Source organism: Anastrepha obliqua, chromosome 4 (assembly GCF_027943255.1).
Source record: "Anastrepha obliqua isolate idAnaObli1 chromosome 4, idAnaObli1_1.0, whole genome shotgun sequence".
In the NCBI taxonomy this organism is placed as follows: domain Eukaryota; kingdom Metazoa; phylum Arthropoda; class Insecta; order Diptera; family Tephritidae; genus Anastrepha; species Anastrepha obliqua.
The window spans coordinates 100,787,602-100,804,938 of NC_072895.1; the positions used below are offsets into that span (position 1 = coordinate 100,787,602).

General features: G+C 33.6%; 1 protein-coding gene across 1 annotated transcript in view; it reads left to right on the forward strand.

Annotated features, from left to right (window-relative positions):
* The first annotated feature begins 10,528 nt into the window (after positions 1 to 10,528).
* The window catches only part of LOC129244709 (synaptic vesicular amine transporter), an 86,845-nt gene continuing 80,036 nt past the window's right edge, over positions 10,529 to 17,337 (forward strand). The window contains exon 1 of the mRNA XM_054882502.1: positions 10,529 to 11,107. The gene's annotated coding sequence lies outside the window, so the exon portion shown is untranslated. The remainder of the gene's footprint in view (positions 11,108 to 17,337) is intronic.

Consider the following 17,337-nt stretch of genomic DNA (forward strand, 5'->3'; position numbering starts at 1 on the left):
ACTTACAGAAAACCGCATTTTTTTCATCGAAATTCAGTGGTTATTTCAAAGCATCGGCGGCACGGCTGAATATTACATAAAAAGGTAAATAAAAAATAGATATACTATTTTTTTTTTTTTATAATAGAATAAATCTAGGAGGTAAACAAATTTTTTTTCGGACCATCCTAATGGTGCAACCAAAGTTTGTTTTTAGGGATGAGAAAGCGAGTAAAAGAATAAAATTATTTAATTTATTTTTTAAAAGATTTAAAGCACTTAACAAATTTTTGATACAAAAAATAGGTGTGCCATTTTCATAAATCTCATGGAAAAAATTTTTTTCGGAACATCCTAATGTGCATATATGTATCTAATGCATTTAAAGTGGTAAGAAAATGAGTGAACGAATGAAATAATTGCATTGATTTTTTAAAAGAGCCATATGCTTATCGAGTTTTTGAAACAAAAAATAAGGTATCCCCCGAGCATAGAAAAAATCAAGGAGGTACCCTCAGGAAAAAAAAATGTTTTTTTTTCAGGTCATCCTAATGTATTTGTATTTAATTCAACCAAAGTTACAATTTAGAGGATAAGTAAAGAAATAAAAATATTTCATTATTTTTTTAAAACCTTATAAACCTTTTATCGAATATTTGATACAAGAGTTGCGGGCAGTATGAAGAAAAGTTCGAGCAATAGATTGTAAGTATGTACAAAAAAAATATGCTAGTGTTGCACAGAATAATTACCTAAAATACTAAGAATGCGTTTCTCAAAAGTAATCGAATATACAGAGTGAACGATATGAAGTATTACCAACTTTACACTGCTTGTATCTGTAAAACAGCTCATGACATCAACGTCAAAATTGTTCTAATGACAGTTTTGTTGACTTTTTTTATGTGATGGAATTCAAACGTAATAGTGTGATTGCGTTATATTTCACTACCAGCCATTGTTCGTGAGCTCAGTCACCTCAAACTGAATAAAATGTTTGTGTATCGCACTATAAAACGTTACAATGATACTGGTAGCATTGCAAAACGCTATGGAGGTGGACCAAAAAAAAACCGCAACAACGCCAGAAATGGTTCGGAAAGTAAAGGCTCGAATTGAACGAAATCCAGGTCGAAGTGGAAGAAAAATGGCCAAAGAACTGAAAATATCGCAAGACAGCACTCGACGCATATTGAAAAATGAGCTCAAGGTCAAGGCTTACAAGTTCCAAAAAGCACACGGTCTTTCAATCCAGCAAAAAAAGCTCGGCGCGAAAGAGCAAAGGAGTTGTTGCGCTTGCACGAACGCGGCGAATTTCCTAACATTGTGTTTTCTGACGAAAAAAATTTTCCAATTGAGCAGTTCATAAACACTCAAAACGATCGTGTTTACTTGACCGAACGCTCATACGAGTATTTGAGACTACGTATGCCTACTCGAAGCAATTTCCTATCGCAAGTAATGGTTTCGACCGCAGTGACCGCTGATGGACGCTCTCTAATCGTTTTAATCGAGCCTGGTGCCAAAGTGAATGCGACTTATTGTCGGGAAAATGCTTTAGAAGCTGCTTTAGAGCCTTGGATACGCAAACATTTTGGTCGTAGACCATGGACGTTCCAACAGGACTCGGCACCGTCTCATAAAGCTCGTGTGAACCAAGAATGGTTAAAAAATCATGTTCCACACTTCATTTCGTCCACACAATGGCTTTCGAATTCGCCAGACGAAAATCCGATGGACTATTCCATCAGGTCCATTTTGGAGAGCAAGGTGAGGACTACAAAATATGCCAATATGGATACGCTGAAAAAAGCGATTATACGAGAACGGGCCAAAATACCTCAAGACCACATTCGTGCAGCATGCAACTCATTTTTTGACCGTTTGAAGGCTATAGTCAAGACAAAGGTGGTCATATCGAGCTAAAGTGAATATATGTTAAAATTGTAATCATTGGGTGTAATCAAAAATTAATACTCGTAAGTGGTGTTTCGTGTGCACCAAAAAGTATATGCAGAAATAGTATACAAATAATTCTTATAAGAAGTGGGAATTCTTAAAGAAAAGTCGGCAGTATTTTTATACTACAATTTGTTTATGATCAATATGACCGGAAAAAGAATAAAATCTGCCTATTTTCTAGCGTTCGGATAAACTGTTTAGCTTGTACTCATTTCTATGAAGCGCAAGCGTAAAGCTGAATAGATGTACGAGCATGTATGTACCTACGATACGGCGTAAAAGCGATAAATATTAATAATGTACCTAAACATATTTGTAAGGCTGCGTATGATGCTGCATAAAGCAGGTACAAGTGAAAAGAAACTTAATTCAAACTAACAAAAAAAGAAAGAAAAAAGAAATATGACGGCGACAGACAATTGCCCAAATATTGTGTCAAGCACGCAGAGCCAGGTATTTTTCTAAATTTTTTCCTATAATTATGTATTTGTTGCAAAAAAGTAACTAACCTGTTGCTTTAAGAATATTGTTGTATTTATGCACGTGACATTGTACATTGTGCAAAAGTTTTATGCTTAATATTTCTGCGAAAAAACCTACAATAATACGCAAGAAGTGGCAACTGAGCGATAAATGTGACTTATGTAAGTGCGTACATTTTGAGTTCTTTTATACTCAGTGGCATTCAAGTTTGTTGTTTGTTACCAACTTCACAAGAAGATGTTGAGAGAACCGCACTTAGATTGCAAGCCGTTCATTGTATTGCCTTCTTTTTCTTCTTCTTCTTCTTTTTGGTTCGGTGCAAATTAACCTAATTTATGGAGATGGAGTAAATTTTCAATTGTTGATGACCTTTACAGTTTTTCTAAAAGCCTTACGCCAGAACTTAGCGGAAATGGGTTAATTTACGAAAAAGTGTTTTTTCTAAAGGCAGGTAGAGACAGGCATTGGGTGTGCCTTGTAAGTCAAGTATTAAGTGGATGAACTATGAAAAATTGTATTTATATTTCCATAGTTTAATTTGTCGTCAATAAGATCTAGCAAAAACTTTTAGAGGTAACCATCAGCTTAGCACAACTAGAATGCCCCTATGCGCTTTAACCTTTGACAAAGATCCAGTCACTTAATTTGCTTATCTTAATTTCCTAATTCAAGCGAACAATTCCTCCATTAATTTCTCGCATACGGCTTCATACCTATATACTTATAAATAACAGTTGTCCCTAAGATATTCATAAAAGATTGCCGCCCTCTTTTTTTAATTTAAAAACTGAATAAAATATCACAATGTGGGTATCAAATAAATGGTATTTTTGAAAGAATTATTATTAAAATATTGCTATATGAATATAAAATAAGAGCTAGGTATTTTGACTACTTTAAATGAAAAAAATATTTTTAAATAGTGTTGCCATCTATTTTTTATCATAATTTTTTATTTTAGTGGAAATAATAAAATGTAAAACAACGGTATTCCTGCAAAACTTCCTACAAGGTTGCCACCTTTTCTAAACTATTTAAAAAGTAAATAAATCATTAGCTTTGCCTGACAGCTTTACTATTAATAAAATGCATTGAAATATTATATATTGGAGTTTTAGTTAAGTTTTAGTTTAAGTTTTTAAGTTTTAGTTGGATGAATATTGCAAATATACGTACAAGGCTGCCACATTTTTGGAAATAATTAAAATGTAAATAAAGTATACTAAGAGCAAATTTTGACCACTTTAATTAAAAAATGTTTTCGAATAGTGTTGCCATCTCAATTTTAAGATAAGTTTTTTATTTGAAGCTTGGAAATAATGCAACGGAACTAAGCTTTGCCTAAATATGTGGTATTCCTGCAAATATTCCTACCAGGATGCCACCTGTTCTAAACTATACAAATAAGTAAATAACCTATCCCAAAATAAGTATAAAATAGTTTTGACAACTTAAATTAAAAAAAATATTTTCGAATAGTGTTGAAACCTCAATTTTAGAATAAGCTTTTCATTTTAAGTTTGGAAATAATGCAACTAAAGCAATGAAAAAGCTTTGACTAAATAGGGGGTCCGAAAATTCGTACAAGGTTGCCACATTTTCTAAATAAATTAAATTAAAATTAAAAATAATAAAACGAAAGACAATTAAAAACCTTACTTGCGTATAATTTTAAGCCAGAAAATATGTGAATAGGTTGCCATCTACGTTTTAATATAAACTTTTTCTTTAACTGTTTTTTAAGAAATTTCTATACAATATCCCAACAACAATGGACACCAAGCGAAAGATGTTAAGAAAGCTTGAAATCGAGTATAGTTTTGAATAGCGATGCAATTTTTTTCCCCCAAAATTAGGTTGGATAAAAAAGTTAATGGGCTAGGGGTAGTCAGAGGCCTGAAAAAATATGATTTTCAGTACTTTTTTTTGCTTGTCAGTTGCAAAAATAAAAGCATAGCATTAATACATCATGACTTTAACAAAATTTTCAAAAATAAAATTAATAATTGTAAAAGTCATCGCTGTTTGTGTGGAGCCCGTTTCTCTAGAAATCCCTTGCGGTGATCATCACAAGTCCTTGGAGATTCATCTAAAATCATTCGGACAAGAGAAATTAGTTTAATTAATAGATAATCTTGTGCCTGATCGAAGCGTTTCTTCAAAATTAACAATATGGCGGCCTTAGGAAATATTTTTCAGATTTTCAAGAAAAAACCGACAATTAATTGTTAAAAAAAAATCGAAATTTAAAAAAAAATTCTTCGATCAGATACGAGTTTTTTATATTTTTCAAAAGTATTAAAAATTTTATTGAAATCTGCCAAGCGGTTTTTAGGTCACAGTGATTACCAGTTCAAAAAACATAGTTTTGAGAAAAACGCATTTAAAGTTTTGCTATCGGCTCCAGAGCGCCCGAGCGCCATTTGTTAATTGTTGAATAACTCGAAAAGTTTTTGGGGGATTCAGTTCAAATTTTCACAAAATATTGAATTTTATGAAAATTTTGACTACCCCTAACCCCTTAAAAAGATTATATTTTATTCGACCGAAATTTTGTGTTCAAACTTTTAAATATGGCAGTTTCATTAAAATTTTGTGAACAAACTTATGTAATAAATAATAGTCTATAAACTTATCCAGAGTATTTTAAAGCTGTCAAGGTCGCACAACTTTTGCTTCCCTTTTTTAGTTTCTTTTTATTATAAATATCTATGTACATACGTATACTCGTATAAGTATATATGTATGTTTATATTTTTCTAAGGTACCTACATTTTTTTATAAAAAAATGCAATACATTTACCACCATGATTTATCCTCCACAATGCTCCACTACCCGTGAAACGTAGCGAGGATTGAATTCTTGGTTGATTGGCCGTCGAACATACCTTTTACCATCTGGGCCTATTCGATTTATCTTGGTTTCATCGCTCCAAACGATATATTTCCATTGAATTGGAGTCCATGACCAATGGGATCTCGCAAAGACTACTCGCCGTCTCCTTTGAATTTTGGTTAGAAGGGGCTTCTTGCGTGCTGCTCTGCCATGCAGTCCAGATTTGACTAGACGCCGAGCAATTGTCCTCTTGGATATTTCGAAATTATATTGATCCTGAATTTCCCGTTGGATGTCAGTGGAAGTCTTTCCGGGGCCTTTTCTTACGTGGAACATTGTCAACAGTCTTAAAAAGTTGGATATGCTTTAAGGCGTTAAAAACCAGTTTTTTTGAGACTTGCTTAGAAATTTCACTGTACGACTTTCCAGCTTTACGAAGGTCAAAAATGGAGCTGCGCAGGGCAGGTGTACAGCTGCTGCTTTTTCCCATTACACATCTTGAAGACGAATATTTTAGTTGCTTTTAAACAACCAATTTAAAATATATACATACCAAAAATTCGATTATATTACTATTAAACTAACACAACTTGCCGAATATGCTTCAATTGAACAACTGTTTCTAATTACTCGTCTCAGTTTATTTACCTTGAACTAAGTAACCCATGCACTGCGTTGGATAATATTAACGGTACTTCAATTACACAACTACAAAACTAGTAAATAGAGTAACAAAAGCAATGCAAATGATTTTAAGAGAAAAAATAACGGTAAATTTAAACAGTTTAATATTATGCTCATCAAGCGTTTATCAAAAGAGAGCGTTTCTAATTAGCTGACAACAGCTGTATATACACGTAAAAATCCGTTGAAAATTCTCTGTGACAATTAATAAAAAAAACAAGTTTATGTCTACATAAAATCAACCCGTATGTTGGCATATTTCTTATATCCTCCACCATTCCTTACATTCATAAATAGTAGAGCCCAAAGGAATTGGCTCAAAATCACCAAGGTTGCGAATTTCAAAATCGGTTTTATGACAAAAAAAATTGCAAGCCATAATGATGACTATTAGTTTATACTGTTGCTTAATTTGTGTATTTTTAAACCTTGACAGGGCAGCGCACAGAATTCTTTATTTTTTTATTAATATTGCTTAGTAGTAAATATCTTGCAGGAAACCATCATTTCGGGAACGTTTTCCTAAGTTTCATAAAATCCGCAAAAACCAACCAAAGCTCAAATTATGAGCATTGTTTAAAAACATGCGTCTATTATGTATCTATATTGAATAAGCAGTAATGAAATCAATACATTCAAAATTTTCTACAAGCAAAATACATCAAAAAATTAAAGAAGTTGCTATTATTGCGCATACAATTTAAGAAATTTCAAAATATTTAAAACTCTTATAATCGAATTAACGTAATATGTACAGAACAAAAATTATGTAAAGTAATAAATATATATATAATATGGAATACCTCCATTTATGCGTATTTTATTGAAATATTGTAATGTTCCCGAAAATGATCAACCGCTCCCGGAATGACCAAAATGTTCTCGAAATGATGATATTGATATAATTAGGTAGAAATAAGGAAATATTTAAATTATAAACAACGGTTTAAATAACTAAGTTATTTATTTATTTATTTATTTTTTTACAAAACTTATTATTTTTCGAAAACATCAATATCATTATCAAAATAATAATATTCTTGACTTTTTTCTTTTTTTCGCGTTGGTGTTGGAATAATACTGATTATTTGCTCGAAATCAATATATGATATATCCTTAGGTTCCAGCTTAAATTTTCTAATATTGTTACGCACAGATCTCAAAAAGGTTACTGAGATTTCTCCATCATCGTCATCGACACATGTCTGGCAGGTAGCAACATATCTGAAGCAAACATTTGGCTTCTCACTAGGAACTTTAACAAGCAAGAATGTCCCAGGGGATACGAGATTTGGATGTATATTTTCTTTGCCATAAGACGCATTTGCTTCATTATCAGTCTGTTTAACTTTAATCTGCTGACGACGAGTTATTGTCTCTAAACCTTCATTGTCCGAGGAAGATGACCAGTATACAGATTTATAAATGCTTACTCTATTTTTAAATCTGAAATCGTTATCTGTGATCATGGGCTCTTCGTCAACAGAAGATTCAATTGCAGGTATAAAAACTTCCTCAGGTTCAACTGCACTCATATTACAAAGGCTAGAAAGCTTCGATAGTTTTAGCTCTTTATGAAAATGTTCGTATCGATATAATTGTATTAAAACGTCTAGTCCTTTTTGCCAGTACACTTTTGTGATGTCCATTATACCTGGAATAGCATCCAGAGACTTTGGAATGCGGTTTTTCTCCTCAATCACGTTGTCTTCTGGGATTACTTTTACTTCGATAGCAGCATTTTTGAACAAATCGGCGAATTCTGAGGCTGTTCTAACATCATTACCCATCAAAACATGTCTGTCAGCTGTTCTTTTTAGGTATCCTCCTACACCATCCATTGGCCCTTTACCATGACCAGCCTCGCTAAAAGTCCAAGTTGATTTTGTCATTTGTTGAAAATCATCAATCAATGTTTGTATCCAAAGAGTTACATTTGTTCGGTTCCGGTATTGCGATGTTGGTCCGTCAGAGTAAATATTAACTGTGTTAATTTGTTTGTTTTCCAAAATTGTTGTTAATATTGGCTTCATATGAGCCCATATGGCATGTGCTTGGTGATAGTTTATTATCTTCGGTGATAGTTTATTATCTTCGGTCTAGTTGGTAAAATCTTTTTGGCCATATGTAATAGCATTTTGTATTTTCGCAAAATGCTTCACTGATACATTTATGAAAGGCTTCTCTCTCTTTTGAATTCTTTCGTAAGACGTCAGCCTTTTCTTGCAACTGTTTAGTCAATACTTCGCTAAATATAAGTTGTTTGCGTACTTCAGGAGGTACAGTAATATCTTTAATTAAAGCATCAACATTCCTGGTAGGACTTGGAACAGTTTTTATTTTTGCATCTCTTCTTACTAGTTTTTTCGTTAAAGATGCAATTTTCTGCTTCATTTCAATTATAATTTTATCCTGTTTTTTTATTTTTCGGTATGCTTTGGCCCTATCTTTTCGAACGATATTTCTACCTACTTGTCTTTTCTCTGGAGGTACTGCGGCGAAGTCGTCATCTGATTGTGGTGGCGTATTACTCACTTGATTTGCAAAACTTTTTTTCTTTTCTCTGTATTTTTTTGATGCTTTTTTCCAATCCTTTCTCTGCTTTCGCTTCTCTCGTTCGGTCAGATCAGTAATTTTGTTCACTTTTTTCTCTGCCTTTTTTTTCTATAATATTCTCTGTCCTTAGCCCGTTTAATTTCTTTCTGCTCTTCAGTCATCTTATCCAAAAACTTCCTTTTTCTAGCATTCGCCTTTTCTCTTTGGCGCAAATAAGCTGCACTATCCTTTTTAAGTTTTTTTTGAGATTTTGTTTTATTTTTTTCTTTACCAGGAGTTTCCATTATGCTGTAATTATAAAGAAACAAAATTTTAAAATAAATTTATTAAAAAATTGTAAGTGATTCGCCCTTAGAAATAATAATCATCATTCCGAGAACGCAACAGTCATTTCGGGAACGTGTCATCATGTCCGGGAACGTTCCCGAAATGACCGTTCACGAAATGACGATTTCAAATAAGCGCGCGCTTTGATTAGACGGCGGCCATCTTAAATGCGATCTGGGTTTGCCAATAGGAAAATATGTGAGTTTACTTTCTTATTTCGTGTCGTAAAAAAGAATTTCATCAATAATTAAATGTAATAATTACGTTCCCGAATTGACGGCCTATTGATGTACGCTCTACGAATAATGAATTGAAAGGTACTTACCATTTATATTTATTTTATTTGACGATAAATACTCTGTTAGCCCGCTTTGTTATTGTTTTCTTCCTCGACTGACGTTAGACACCGAATGGCTGCATTCACTTAAAATTATTTTTGATCTATTATCGATACGTTCACTGAAATGACTTCTGCGGTATCGGACAAATTATATTGGATATTTTTATAGTTCAAAATAAATAATCTTTTAGTATCCTTTCTAAAATTAAATTTTGTATAAAAAATACGGTGTATTAAGTAATGAAATGTGAAACTTACCTTAAATTTTTATATTAAATTTTGGACTTGTTGCTGAAGATTGTACATTAGGACGCGTTCCCGAAATGATTATCAATGCATGTATATTGATTTTATTTAAAATTTGCTTTATTAATTAGAGATATTGTTTGATGTACACACAAAACAGGTTAGTTGAAGTAATGCATTAATTTTTTTTTCTCAAATAAGTCAAGCTTTAAGACTTTAAATTGCTAGCAAAGCTAATTCTGCACCTTGGTGATTTTGAGCCAATTACTCAGTTAAAATCATTCGTTGAGTAAAAAATGTCTGCCAAGTATTGAGTGCAGTTTAGAAACAATTCAGCTCAATCTGCAATGCACTGCATTACTTTCCAATCTTACAGGCTATTCTCGTATAAATATTTATATATATTTCGCACAATAGTTACCCCTCCTCCTGTTTCATATCCTTTTTACAGGCCATTATTCAGCATTGCTGTCAGCAAAGAACATATAAAACGAAGTTGGCTGTAAGAATACGCACTGTGTTTTTATGTGATTTAATGGAAAAACGCTTTTATGCAGCTGCATACATGCAAATATATGTACATGTATGTGGGTGCACATGTTACACATGAAAAAACTCATTTCACATTACTCATACGCCCCGCAACACGCATGGGTGCGTTCGTAGTCAATTAGGCGTGAAGCAAACTACTCGTATTGTAATCAATTTGAACCAACAAGTGTTTTTGAATAAACTATATGTATGCGAGTTTACTCATTTATTTGCATATATATACTCTCACAGACTTGTGACATATGTATTATACGTGCATACTATACGTTATATACTCACTAGTATGCGTCTAAGCCTTTATATATGTAAGTAAAGGAAATGAGTCTCAACACAGCAGTATACTCATACTTACTCTACGCAATCCACAAACGTCTAATACACTTTCACATGAACACACGCGCATTTCTTCTCACCACAGGAAAGAATACTCCACTCAACTGTAGCTGCGCTGCCAGCAACAGGCTGTAAAAGTTGGAAAGAACACACACAAAAACAAACAAAAACTAAAAATCCCCCATCAAGGCAGTGTATAGATAACCTAGCATTGAACTGCTGAGTCGTTCGGAAGGCAGAGCTTGGCTGCTGCCGGCATGCCTACACGTACGGTCGGATAGCGACAGCAACAGCAATGGTAGCAGCATCCTGTCAGGATATTTGCCACTTGTTCAGTCAGTGCGAGACGAGATCTCGTTGCTGATGGAAGTGTGTTTCCAGCTGCCAGCTGCCGTGTGTGGACATACTGGCATAAGCAAAAAATATAATTTATTTATTTAAAATAATTTTTAGTTTGAGTATTTACAAAGTGACCCAAAAAAGGGAAGACATTTAAAAAGTGGTGGCTGAAGATACATACCATACATAGCGAACAAAAAACAATACAACAAACAAAATAATCCAATGAGCATTCGTGAGTGAATGAATTTTATAAAAAACATTCAAAAAAAATGTTATAGGTTGTGTAAAATAACACTGAATAGTTGAAAGTATGCACTTTAAGTGAAAGCAAATACATTTTTTTGTTATCAAGTGTTAATTCCTTTTCGATAAATCGTCACATCTGCATCAAACGCGTACGAAGAGGACGACGAGCTAGAACAAAATACGATATTAATAAATATGTGAAATTTTAGCAGCTAACGGGTGTAAGTAAATTTTTTTTTATACTTTTATGTGTATACGATTTCTATCTAAGAAAGATATAGAATTCATTAAGAATAAAATATAATATGCATGTCACTCTTTTTCCACCGAAAACATAAAATATGTATAATTTATATAAACTTATGCTTAAATATTTCGGAAAAATATTAGTTTGGAAAAAAAGAAATCCATTATTTTTGCGCAAATGGTTTAAAACTGTTTTATGGTCGATTTATTGCTCCTGCTAAATGATGGCGATGCTACGCCTACCAACATGCCGGCCAACTTCGATTATTTCTGTGATTTTATGTGATAAGCGGTTCACTAGACAGGGCTAGTTTACTGGGGCACCAGCCCTTGGTTGGGAAAACCCCGAGTCATTACGATAACGTAGAACCGGCTACCATGGGAATGTGATTTTATCGACATTATCGATATTTTCTTTAACATCAAAAATGCCTGAACCGAAATGACGAAACCAAAATTGCACGTTATTAGCAGTTACAGTAACGGCACCATAAACATCATGGATTTCTTTTTCTATATATTTCTTTCTACTATTACACGAGTGGGACCGATTTAAAAATATCTCCACAAATCGAGTTTTTTTGTAAATAAAACAGCAAATGAAATAACTGGTTTTATCTGATGTCCTTAAAGTCTTGTTTTTGTATATTCCATGAAGGGTAGTCGAAAAAGTCTTTTCGTATTTCTAATCAAACTTCAACTCATTTTTTTTTTTTTATTTATAATGAACTTTATTAAACCAAATATGGACCACTTTGGTCGACCACCTTTTGCCATTTTTCTTTTAGAGACATTATTCCATCAGTGTAAAACTTTTGTGGTTTCTCGGCGAAAAACTGCGACAATTAATTTTCACAGGCTTCTCTTGAAGCCAACTTTACTGCATTGACCGAAACAAATGGTAGTCCGATGGTGCAAGGTCAGGGCTATATGGTGAATGCATCAAAACTTCCCAACCAAGCTCTCCCAGTTTTTGCCGAGTCATCAAAGATGTGTGTGGCCTAGCGTTGTCCTGATGGAAGACGACGCCCTTTCTGCTGATCAGTTCTGGCCGTTTTTTTTCGATTGCTTACTTCAATCTCATCAGTTGTTGACAGTAAAGTGTAGAATCAATCGATCGAGCAGGCTGGAGCAGCTCATAGTGGATGATTCCTTTCCAATCCCACCAAACACACAGCATAACCTTTTGAGGCGTCAATCCTGGCTTTGCGACCATTTGTTGAGTTTCACCATGCTTGCACCATGATCTTTTTCGCACATTATTGTCGTATTTGATCCACTTTTCGTCTCCTGTTACCATTCGCTTCAGAAATTGTTCGATTTCATTTCGTTTCAGCAAAGAATAGCAGATGTTAATTCGGTACATTAAATTTTTCACAGACAATTCATGTGGTACCCAAACATCGAGCTTCTTTTCGTAACCAGCCTTTTTTAAATGTTTCAAAACCGTTTGATGATGAATGTTTAGTGCCTTGGCGATGTCATGGCAGCTTATGTGACGGTCCTGGTCAATCTTTTCCTTAATTCCAGAACGGGAGCGAGCGAACCATTGTTGCGCTACACAAACTGATACAGCATCGTCTCCGTAAACTTCACCAATTTCATTGGAGGCTTGGGTGGCATACTTCCCTTTTTTATACAAAAATCTCCAAATATAGCGAATTTCTTTATTATTTTCACTCATTTTTGAACTTTTTTTCAACTTCTCCGAATTTAATTTTTTTTTGGTTAAATGAAGCTTAAAATGTCACCTTTCTAACACCATATGATATGATACAATGTGATTGGTAGCACTGGAGATAGATGACTCTAACGACATCTATTGACAAAATACGAAAAGACTTTTTCGACTACCCAATAGTAATAAAAGCAATTTTCGAAAAAATTTCCTGCATGGAATTGAAGGGGAAAGGTAAAATAAACAATTCCATGTTGATATTTACAAAAAGATGGAGCATGAATGGGTTATATATTATTTATTTATTTATCTAAGATATGTGGGCGTATATGTACATACATCTATAGAATGGAAGTTACAAAATTTTTAAAAACTAAAGTGCAATAAAATATAAGCTTAAAACTAAAAATTAACAGTCAGATATATAAAGGTAATTAGTAAGTCTAAGTAAGTGTAAATATAGCTTCTTATAATTAATTCAATTTAATAATTTATTCTTAATAATTACATTTACGACTTGAAGACAAATGTTGCGAAGAGGAAGGCTCTTAAAGACAAACACGAAGCAGTGAAAAAACAAATAAATAGATCGAAAAAGAAGACAATTAAATTGCACTCACATTAAATTTACAGAATTGAAATAATTATAAATTATCTTCTTGTACCCCTATTCATAGTAATCTTGATACTCCAGGACCTCACAGCGTTTAAGAAGAAAAACCCTGATAAGGACAAGTAAGAATAATTAGGCACAATCAGAGTTTGATGTCCATTAAAGCTCAACAATCTTAATTTCTTGGGGAGGTATTTGGGAGTATTGCATACAATTATCTTATACATAACCCATGGGCTGAATAGTCCCAGACCTAACACATAGATGGCACTTTTTTCATTGCATTCACCTATTTTTCAGTTACTGCTAGCCTTAAACAGACAGCTGTTAAAATTTCATGATATTCTATTCATTAGGGATTTTCTTGATGGGAAATACCGTTGAAGCAAAGCAACGACTTGAAAAGCTCCATCAGAAAAAACAATAAAACAGGTTTCTACTTACAATTTTATTTACACGGTCAGAATAACTTAACTCAAAACTAACAAAAACTTATAAGTAAATATTAGGGCGCTATTACCGACAAACAATTTTGGAATATCTTCTACATCTACTAAATTATTACTAATAAGTAATACATATGACCTAGTCGCATTTAGGCAAAAACAATTTCAAGAAATAAAAAGGTTGAGAAAATACCATTCCAATCACACCGTAGAAGCCTAAATCGGTCAAAAAAGTGCACAAAAAAAAATAAAAATTAAGAAAAAATTTCAAACTCTTTAAGCTTTAACTTTCTATCATCAATAGTGATTTTTTCGAAAAAATAATACTTTTAAACCTTGAAAAACTCGTTTTTTGGAGGTATTTCAAATTGGTTTCCTGACGTCAATCTTAATATTATTCCGAAATATTTTACCGATGAACCGAAAACCAGTACCGATGACTTTTTTTCCTTGTGTATGGCGAGTGATGCATACTAATTAAATATAAAGAAAACTGGTAGAGCATATATGTAAAGGGTGATCAATTTAGATGCATCGGATTTTATATTGAAGTAAAACAACGGAAGTTTAAGCATTGGGCATTTTTTATTATTTTTCTGTAAAACCATTCATGACATTTATTTTATAAAGATAATCCCTTTCAAATATTGGCCGGAATTGCGCCTTAATTCGGCCATCTGTAAACACCAATTTTAAATGACTCCATACAGAACTTCGATCGGTATTTTGTGCATAACTTTACTAATGTTGGCTTCCAATGCCTCAATCAAAGTTGGTTTATCCACAAAGCATGTAGACTTTACATACCTCCACCAATAAAAGTACAAAGGTGTGATATCACACGATCTTGGTGGCGAATCCACCAATCCTCTGGTCCGACGCGAGAGATAAATTGCGCACCGAAACGACGAGGCAGTAAATCCATTGTTTCATGGAGTGTAAAATAGCGCCGCTTTGTTGGAACCAAATATTGCGAAGATCACTGGCTTTAATTTTCGGCATCAAGAAGTCGATATTATGGCGCACAGCGTTTGCCATTTACTGTTACATTGGCATCAGCCTCGTGTTTGAATAAATATGGGCCACTGATTCTTCCAACCCAAATTACTGTCTGGTCTAGTTCCACAGTAACTCAACCTGTTAAGAGAACTTTTCATGACATGGCTGGTGAATGTCTTGTGCAATAATTATCGTAAAAGATTGGCTCCGTGAACGCCGACTAACATCTCGAAATAACTGCTGATAACAGGATTACTAAATTTAAGCTAGAATTTCATTCTAAATTTTCCAGGTGCCATAGCTCACAATGCTTTACTCACCTGCAAGATTTGTCAGTTGAATACATGTAGCTGCGAAAGCCAAATTGTCGGGAATGCTTGGTATGAAGTTCAAGCTTTAGTGCGTAAAATCGATAAGTCGTAAAATTGATAGGCTGTGTAGGAGAGGGATTCTGTGAAATCGAATTTCGTTCAAACTGATTTTTTCAATTTCAGCGCTCGAAAATTGGTTACCTGGTTTTGAAACCTAAATGCGCATTCTTATAGCATTAAAAAAAAAGAAGAAACGCGGAAATGTTGGTCTGAAATTCGATCTGTTTTCACGATTCTTTCTAAAGGTCAATCATTTTTTTCTTTTTTTTTGAAAATTTGTTTTCTTGGGCACTATTGACTTAGTGGCTATTTTGTAAATATACTTACGCTAATTTGATTATACTGCATGCCATCAATCGTCCCTTAATTTTGAATCATAAATTTAGCACTTACTTTACTCCTTCTGACTCATTTCGTTCAGTCAACACATTGACAGGCATCAAATCGAACCCAACTCAACAACCACTTGTGGCTGCCTTTGTACTTACATACATACATACACACGTAGGGTAATATAAACATTAGGGCAACTCGATTTTTTCAGGAGAAAAAAAATTCTAGATCAATATGAGAAAAAATTCCAGCTTGCAAATTTCCAAATACATTTTCGATGTATTTACATATTTTGGTATAGAAATTTTAAGTAGATTGATTAATTATTTTTTTGTAAAGTATCAAAATTTAAAGTACTTGTAGATAAAACTAAAAAGGTTGAATTTTTAAACCTCTCAATTCATATGGCAAATTATTAAGCCCATTCATTGGGCTTTCTTCCGCCCAAACGACACGCACTCTGCTTAACGTACGGATCGGTTTTTTTAGCGCTGCGAAAATAAAGACTGGAATCTATTAAGCGTCGGCATCTAAGCCTACGCAGTTAAAAAAATTTAGATCTACACCATAGTTATCCATTTGTTGAGGGAGAATAGTATACACAGTTTTCTTAACGGTAAAAAGCGAATACGAGGTATCAAAAATACCGGAAAGGATGTTGAAATCTTGTAATAAGAATTGAAATGATTAATTAGGAGCGTAATCTACATATTTTAGATAGTTTTAAAAAAAGAGACCTGAAGTGTTTTGGTACTCGAGGGAGAATATTAAGACTAACTTTCCCTAGAGGAATGAGCTAAAAATTAACCTTCTAGGGCTAAGGATTAATCTTCTGAGCAATTTAGTTGTAAATATTATTAATAGAATATTTCTATAAGAATCCGGAGTGGGAAGATTGATGCGCTTTAGACGACTATTATCTGAGCAAGGCCAAATAACGATTTCAATAGAAAATCTCTTAAGCCAAAAAATTAAAATTGTTTTTGAAATAAATAGACTAAATCTACTTCTTTTTCTTCTTCTTAACTAATTATTCTTCTTCTTCTCAATTCCTTTGATCCCCGGTGGGACATAAGCCTCGAAGTTTTGTCGCGTTTGTCTCAGAGCGAGCGGCTGCAAAGGTGTCTGGGTGGAACTTACTAGATCTTTCTTAGGCTTGTAACTTATCGAAGTACTCCGTTTTCTCGAAATGACTGGAATTTTAGAAAAATCATAAACATGAACCAGTCTCCAAGTGGTACCCACATTCTTGTGGAAGATCCACCGGTTTCAGCAAGATGCACATCGGATTGCAGCATCGACCTTCTCCAAGTGTTTTTTGATCCACCGCGACCTCTGCTCCCTTGCGGGTTCCAGTCCATTCTCGTGATGCTATCAGGTGGTTTTCTCAATGTGTGACCTATCCATCGCCACTTGCACAGTGCGTCGTTACTGATGGTGTTTGGCCAGAATATTCTGCAGATAATGGGTGCAAAATTTATGTTCAAATAGAAATGACATTGGAATTGGTTTTACAATTAGAAATTTGTTACTGCGAAGCCTAAATACAATACCTACTTTATTCTTCAAAATACTCGTATGTTATAATTAAAAGCTATTTATAATATATTTAGTTGTTTTTTACTCGCTATCTTGAAATTATTTTTTAACTTAAGGTTTAGTGGGTGACTTAGAGTGAGTTAAAAAAATATTTCAAAATTCCAGCCTTGTAATTAAAACTTATGAAAAAAATAGTTATCATTCAAAAATCGCGGAAATTTTATTA